The sequence below is a fragment of the Coptis chinensis genome, chromosome 1 (assembly GCF_015680905.1).
Source record: "Coptis chinensis isolate HL-2020 chromosome 1, ASM1568090v1, whole genome shotgun sequence".
Taxonomy (NCBI): Eukaryota; Viridiplantae; Streptophyta; class Magnoliopsida; order Ranunculales; family Ranunculaceae; genus Coptis; species Coptis chinensis.
The window spans coordinates 45,964,207-45,972,401 of record NC_141456.1 but is presented as its reverse complement, the minus strand read 5'-3'; the positions used below and the strand labels follow the sequence as shown (position 1 = coordinate 45,972,401).

General features: G+C 32.7%; 1 long non-coding RNA gene across 1 annotated transcript; it reads left to right on the top strand.

Moving 5' to 3' along the window:
* Positions 1-7,675: 7,675 nt before the first annotated feature.
* Positions 7,676-8,195, top strand: LOC147524266 (uncharacterized). Its single transcript, XR_015196919.1, has 3 exons — positions 7,676-7,810; positions 7,935-7,994; positions 8,130-8,195. It is a non-coding gene; the product is annotated as an uncharacterized LOC147524266 (long non-coding RNA).

Here is an 8,195-nt window from a genome sequence, read left to right as displayed (position 1 = left end):
CTAGATGGGTTTGGAATTTGGATTCATTAAGTAAGTTTTTGGGGAAAATATTCTCACAATTGGCATTGTTATTATGAGACCGAATTTGTGGACAGACTTGTCCACAAACAGCACAATTTTATTGGTTAACAATTTTTTCGGGCAGTAGGCACAATTTTTTTGGGCAGCCACTCCACCAATAAGAAACTGAGGTCTTGTGGACAGCAAACAGTCGTTTGTCCACAAATTTATTCTGTTGTTATCATGGCATTTGCTAAGCCAATTACATAGAAAGGCCCACACGTTTTCAAACACCCTATTAGTCTCTTACTTGTCAATCCCTCCATACTTTTACTGGTGTGATAGTGTCCAATGGCAACTGGAGCAACATAGTAATATACATTAGACATGAACATAAAAAATGGTTATTTTGGGTTGGCTTTTTTGGACTGGGGTTCTTTGCCCTTTGGAACCATATTTTCCAAGATATCTCTAAGATATTTTCCAAGCATGCTACTTAATTTGGATCCCTCTCGTTCTTATCATCATGCAAAAAGAGCACAATGATATTTTTTATTCTTAATAAGGAATCTCAAATAGAGTTTATTCTTTACAAATATTTTTAATGTTCCATGAACCATGAACCATGAATACCAATACCAAATGATAAAAATATCTTAATATGGACCATCCAAATATCTATGTCGGTGCTAATTAAATGTTTTTTTTTTCGATAATCAATTAAATGTTGTTTCCACGGTAGATTTCAATTCAAATCATATGGCTATACCAATTTTAATGGTAGATTTTGTCAACAAGAAATTGGGCTAAAGCCCATTTTAAAGGATTTTTAAGGCCACTTTTAATGGTAGATTTTGAAATCACTCATTATGACAGATTCCAAATGAAAATAACCGATAAAACCATATACAATAGAACCTCTTTAATTTAACAAGAGTAATTTGTAGAAGAGACAAAATAGATGCTAAAATAACCCACAAAACCACTTTTTTATTTAATCACTGGCAATGAACGGGGTAGATGAAAGGTCAAGTATACCTATAAAGCGAAATAAGAAATAGCTTGGATAGTAAAAAGTCAAGTTTATCCCTGACGTAAAATAAAAAAAGGCCAAACCTAACCAAAATGACCTGGCATATGTCGTATGCACAATTATTGTTCATATCTCAACATGAACAATCATTGCGCATACCTCAACATAATGTATGATTAGTGAGAACACATATTGAATTATGAACAATGATTGTTCATATCTATTTAGGGCATGCAGAATAATTTCTCATACCTCAACATAATGTATGATTACTGAGCACACCTATTGGTATATGAACAATCATTGTGCATACCTATGCACAATTAACATATTATTGTTCATACCTCTACATAATGTATGATCTCAACACCTATTGGAGTATGGATAATCACCTATTTGGGGTATGCACAATGATTGTTGTATGATCTCGATATCTATTGGGGTATGAACAATCATTGTGTATACCAAAACAACATAAAGGTAAAATTGGAAAACAATTATTTTAAATCTGGATTATTTGTCCATGCGGGTTATTTTCACCCGAAAAATGGTTTTTTGGGTTATTTGCATTTCAAATGGGTCATTTTGAGTGATTTCGAAAAATGGTAGTTTTTACCAATTTTTTGTTAATTTAATACCATTATTAATTTACTGATGAACCTGTCTAATTAATATATTTTATCTGGTCCCAAGTGTATTAACTTATCGAGGTTTTAGTTTGACAAGGGAATCCATTTTACTTTCTCTTTTGAGCACATCCATCCTTCTTAGGATTGAAAATCTCTTGCATATTTTCAAAATGAATTTGACATTGCAGTTTTTAGTTTGTTTCTCCTTTAGAAAGGGATAATTTTTCAGTGCAAACTTCTTTTGTACTACAGGAATCAATTTTTTTTTTGTAAAGACTGAGAATCATTTTTATGACACCAAAATGAGTTTGGTTTCATTTTCACAAACACAAAGGACATTGAAACACATACATATACACGACTTTGTTAAACTAAGCGAATAAAATTATTGTGCAGGTTTGTAATTATCAGAGAACAAGATTGGAAGATCAGGTTTTTTCGTGATGGAAGGCGTATCATATATACCAAGTGCTCTTCATTTTTCTTGACAATAAGGAAACTTGAATATGTACTATAGTACTAGTAACCCCACAAAGCTTACAACTTCAAAAGGAGTGGAAGTGTTGAGTCAGATAAAAAGTACCACCTCTCATAGAGCATCTCCACCCTTATATAGGCTCGATGGAGGCTGTAAGCACTATGCTACTAGGACTCCACTATAATGTGTAGCACTCCACACACACTATATATATATACTAGTACTCTAGGCACACTCGATGAGCGTGAACATACATAATATATGTACTACAAAGATGATTCTTATACTCTTATGCATATTTAATTAGAAATTTTAAAATCTAACTTGAAAACATTATGACATAGTTAGTGTATCTTATTTTTGTATTATTATTGGAAAAATAAGTCTTATTTTTGTAGTGTTTTAAATTTCAATAGTTTGTTTTTTTTTAAGTGAAAATTTTATTGATATTGATAACGAATTTTACAAATAATTAGGATAAACGTGCAACAAGCTGCGCCGCAAGTCCTTTCAGCTGTCATAACGTTACTGCTCATAACTTTTTGAATAATTTATTTATTTTTATTTATTTATTTTTTTGTAATTGATCATATTAGTATGTATTTTAGACATTAAGTTAATTATGAAACTTGTAATCGAAACGAAAATAGCAAGTCCTATTTCCCTTGGCGTTTAGCATGTATATCAAAGAATAATGGAGGGCTGGGTATAAAGGAACTGTAATTACAAAATTATGTTTTACTGGCAAAGAAAGGATGGGATTTACTGAATCCAACATCATTATGGGCTCATCAAATGAAACAGAGGTACTTTCACAACTCCAGTTTTTTAAAGGCGGAAGTTAAACCTACTTCATCAGTAATGTGGAAAAAGATTTGTGAAACATGAACCATTATTAATGCTGGATCGGTTTGGCAGCTTGGGACTGGTACTTCTATTGACGCATGGGAAGAAAAATAGGTTCTACATTCTGAGGATTTGTAGGACCTTAATGGGAAACCACCTGACTGTCCTTTTCACCTTGTTTCTGATTTTATTGACATGGATACCAATACCTGGGATTGGGATAGGTTGAATGAATTTTGGCCTGTAGAATATGTGGAGAGAATTGTTTCTATGCCTATTACACCAAATGAGGAGGATACTTTGATTTGGAAATGGGAGGACAATGGAGAATATTCAGTGAAGTCTGCATACAATGGCTGCATTCAGTTGATTAATGAAACAAATACAGCAGTTCAATATAACAATATATACAAACATGTTTGGAAGATGAAAGTCTCGTTTAAACAAAGATTTTTTGTATGACAATGCTTGCAAGGTGTCGTCCCAACAGCGGATTTATTGGCATCTCATCATTTTCAGGTTTATCCGGAATGCACCCTGTGTGAGAGATTCCCTGAAACACAGGTTCATGTTTTCTTTGAGTGCTCTTTCTCTAGAGCTATTTGGTGTGGAACAAATATGAGCGGACTTATTGATCAGAGGAATATGAATAGTGTTAGCTTTAAGGACCAATTAGTGAGCATCATAAATGATATCAGGACAATGCAAAATGGCGATGTGCAGTGTTGCTACTTTGTTGGGGTATTGTGGAATATTTGGATGGCAAGAAATGACACAAGGTTTAAAGGTAAATGTCCTCATCCAGTTCGATACATCAACAGAGCTTCGAAACATATACAGCTAGTTCAGGAAGTCATGTCCCGCCAAATTCACAGAGATAAAATTCTGGTTTATGTTAAATGGTTTCCACCCAAAGAAGGATTTGTTAAACTGAATACTGATGGGGCTTCTATTGGAAATCTAGGATATGCGGGTGGAGGATGTATTCTAAGGGATTCAGTAGCAAAATTTATAATGGGAGCAGCTATTCCTATATTCTATGCAACCAACAATGAAGCAGAATTCCTTGCTCTTTTATATGGACTTCAAATTCTGACAACAACAGGATATATGAAGATCGAAGTAGAGATAGATTCACAATTGCTGTTTAAGGTTTTGACAGATGAAAAGGTAAACTCTAATTGGTTATTAGCTAGAATCATTACTCAGATTAAGCTATTGCTGCATAACTTTCAAGAAGTACACTTCAGTTGGTGTTACAGAGAAGCAAATTGTTCTGCAGAGGCTATAGCTTCACATGCTGCTGATCAAGTAAAGAACTTCCGCGTGTTAGGGCAATCAAATGTACAGTTCTCAACTGGCCCAGCTGGAGACTTGTCTTTCCTTCCACCTTTCTCGTCTGTATGGTGGCATAAGGTTCCAATGTTTGTAAATATGCATGTTTTATATGATGTTCTGGGAATATGTAAAACTCGTTTGGTTTGATTTAATAAAAGTTTTAGTTTTAACAAAAAAAAAAGTCTTATTTATTCGAAAAACAAAATAAAAATAAAAAAGAGAATTACATAGGAGAAATATAGGTTTGGTATTTTGGTAGAAAATTAGAGGAGAGAGAGTTTGCTTACTTCATATTTTGTTTGGCTTTGCGACATCAATAAATTAGGACCTCACTTTATTTAAAAGTGATATGAGATTGAATTACTTACTTGCCCAATTCTCCAAATAATTTACTGATTTTGTAAGGTCTAATATTAAGATAAGAATGAGGATACAATAGGAAAGTAATGTTTTTCTTCTTCTTCCAAGCACTTTGTCAACATGTGGCATAATGAAGACAAATTTTGAGACTCACATATTTCTTTTTCTTAAACAAATAGTACGTTGGCGCTGAATGATTTCTTTTTCTTAAACAAATAGTAAGTTGGAGTTGAATGACAATTTTTACCCTTTTTCAAGTAAAAATTTACAAAAGCAGTTTTACCTATAGTGGTCTTATATCCAAAAAAAGATGAGGGCAAAATGGGAAAACAAAATATCACTATCTTACTATATTAGAAAAATATGGGGGTTGATGAACAGTAATTTTGGTGTACGTCCCAGGGGTATTTTAGTAATTTCACTGTTTAAAATAGTTTTTTTATATATGGGCAAAATAGTAATTTCATTGATTAAAAAAAAATGAAAAATCATTTTTTCAACATCAATATCATGGGATCCACATTTACTGTTCATAGTTTTTTTTGTCACATCGGTGGCCCTATATGTTTTCAATATATATTTTTTTTTAAATATTAGTGGTCCTTACGTGGCTTGCCACGTGCAAGAGGCTAGTTATGGTAATTTGTGTAGGGATATTTAAGGGAACAGAGAGTGGTTTTACACATTTCCTAATCATAAATTCAATTTACTAATTGATTACAATATGGGTGTTGTAAAATGAAAGAAATAAGGACAAAATCGGAAAACACAATGTGTCTGGAGTCCAAAAATCATTATAGGTTGGAGCAATTTTTTTATTTTTTATAGTAGTTAGATATATGTCATTTCGGTGACTCCAAGTGACATTTGTCTCAGTTTTACACATTAGCCGCACCATTTGGGCATGAATTGTACCGTGAGCTGTTTATACGCACAAAGATGGTTGGTTGATTTAATTACAGCGAAGTTCATTCTTTTTAGAAGTGGATGACTAATCAAATTAAAAAAGCTACAAAATCACACAACTGTGATGGAATCATATATTTTTGGATGACAACTCGAATAAGTTTGAGCTTCTTTAGGCCAAACAAAGTAGATACAAAATCAAGAGACATGTTACAAATTTGAGAGCAGTAAAAGTAAAAAACTCAACCTCTACATCACAACATCTTCTATATACAATTAACTGAAAGGTTGCACACCGAGTTCTCGAAGAGGTTACAAATAAAAATAAAAAACCCAACATTTACATCACAACATCTTCTAAGGAAACATGGGCCTGAATGATGGTATCAAGTGCAAAAAAGACCACATCACTGCATGATAAACTGATTTTATACACCATGGAAGGCCCCTAATGGAACAAAAGAGAACAAGATTAGTATCCGTGAGTACAAATGGTACAAACATGTGCTGGATGAAAACTTTCATTACTTACAAACAACTATGAGAAATCAAGTTGGTAACTCAGTTTCCCAAAAAAAAAGTATGTAATGAACAGAGACCAGATACTACTGCAATATGTTATATTTGTACCTGTCATAGATATAGCCTACGTGATCCTAATATATTAAAGGGCTATTTAGCTTTTGGGCCACTTTTAAATTGGATAACTTGCAGTTGGTCACCAATTGATCGTTTATTTGCATTTGGGCCAAAATTGACGGTTGCCCATTCATATTTTATATATTGACACATTTACCTTTAGGACCAAACTCTAATTTATAGTTAAAGTTTGAGGGCCAAACCCTAATTTTGAGAGAAGACTTGGGCATTTAATAAAAGGAGTAAATTTGCTCTAATTGAGATATGATTGTATGCTCTAATTATGATGCATCTTTCATGTAATTGGTAGTTAACTCTAAATACAATGAGTAATTCTAAATTGACATCAAATTAGCCGCTAATTGGGGTGTACAATTTTATGTTTTCGGTACCATTAAACAATAACTTTAGGGTGCTAATATTCTCCTCTTGTTACGTCTATAAGCTCATCACCCTTAAAAAATTATATATATTATCTATTATGCCCCTCTATTCTTCTACCTCCCCCATTAGCATAAGCTCACCACCGCGTCCTTGAAAGTTAAAACTAACTCTCTAATTGTATAGATTGGCCACTCAAATATTCACTCTATTTTACCAACCTTTATTATATTCTAGTTTAACTTATATCTAATGATAGCGATTGAATCAACAATAGATTGTTCAACCCCATGACTAATACTGGTAATAAACCGTACGAGGTATTATGCAATTGGTCATCTTTATATAGATGTAAGAATCATGTTCAAATTTAGGCTTGAGATATTTCAATTTGAACAATACCTCACAATTATTTTAGTATAAAAGCTACTGAAAAACAAACATCTTCTAATCTCTAATAATATTCAAATGTGTTCGGTGTTCATAATAATATTCGTTAAGTTTCGTTTTGCTCCTACCACAAAAAAAGTAGTGTAATGATCGAGACAATTTAATTCGTACAATTATGCAAAAATTAATAATATGCATTTTGTTTTGTTTCCACCATCACTTTTGGGTCGTATTTGCGTGTGTATGTTAATTAATTTGGTTAAGTAGTGGTCGCAAAAAGATTCTTATATGGCAATTGAATCAAATCTTAGATCTTGTCAAGTATGTGACTATTATTTGGAATTTTTAGTTTTTGGTCATACTTGGAATAATAATATTTGTATTTGGTCCCACTACACCATTTGGGTGATTTTGCAACAATTGAGATTTCTGATTAGTGACACATATATATCTGTTAGGTAATTTTTCACATTCATTGTCCGTTAGCAAATTTTATAACCGTTAGTAAGCACCTGTGCAAATACTAGAATTATTATGTAACGTTTCTCTGATATTTTCTCACGCTTATATATGTGTGACAAAGTTACATACAAAAACATAATATAATAGAAAAAAGAAAAATAAAAACTAAAAACTTTTTTTTTCTCTCTTACCGATCTTTAGAAACTAGGGTTTTGATTTCCTCTTGGTAAGTCATCCTCTCTCCCTCCTTTTGTTCTTTCTCCTTCATAATCGCCCAGTTATGAGATATCGCCTTGAAGATGCTCCTTGCTTTCTCTTAAAGTGCCAAAACCTTCATCTCTCTGCAAGGTATGTAACACCCTCTCTCTCTCTCACTGATTTCATTTAAATAGATCTGTAATTCTCAAATAGTATTTCAGTTTCGTAGAGTACAAAGTTTGATGACTGTCTTGAAATTAATTTTTTGACCTAGGGTTAATTTTGAAAGAGCTTAATTGGGCGAAAGGAAGTTTGAATAATTTGGTTTTTAAAGGTAAAACTTTATTTACTCTTAAAGCTTTCGATCTGGTCCATGTTCCCTGAAAAATGACAACTTTGTTAATATTTTGAACATAATATTGTTTTCCTCATCTTATTAACTACAAATTTTATGAATCCATTACTGCAGTAGCTGAAGTAGTGAGTACAGAGTTTTGTGTCAACTTGGGGCTCTCTCTTTTCTCTAAAGGATGGG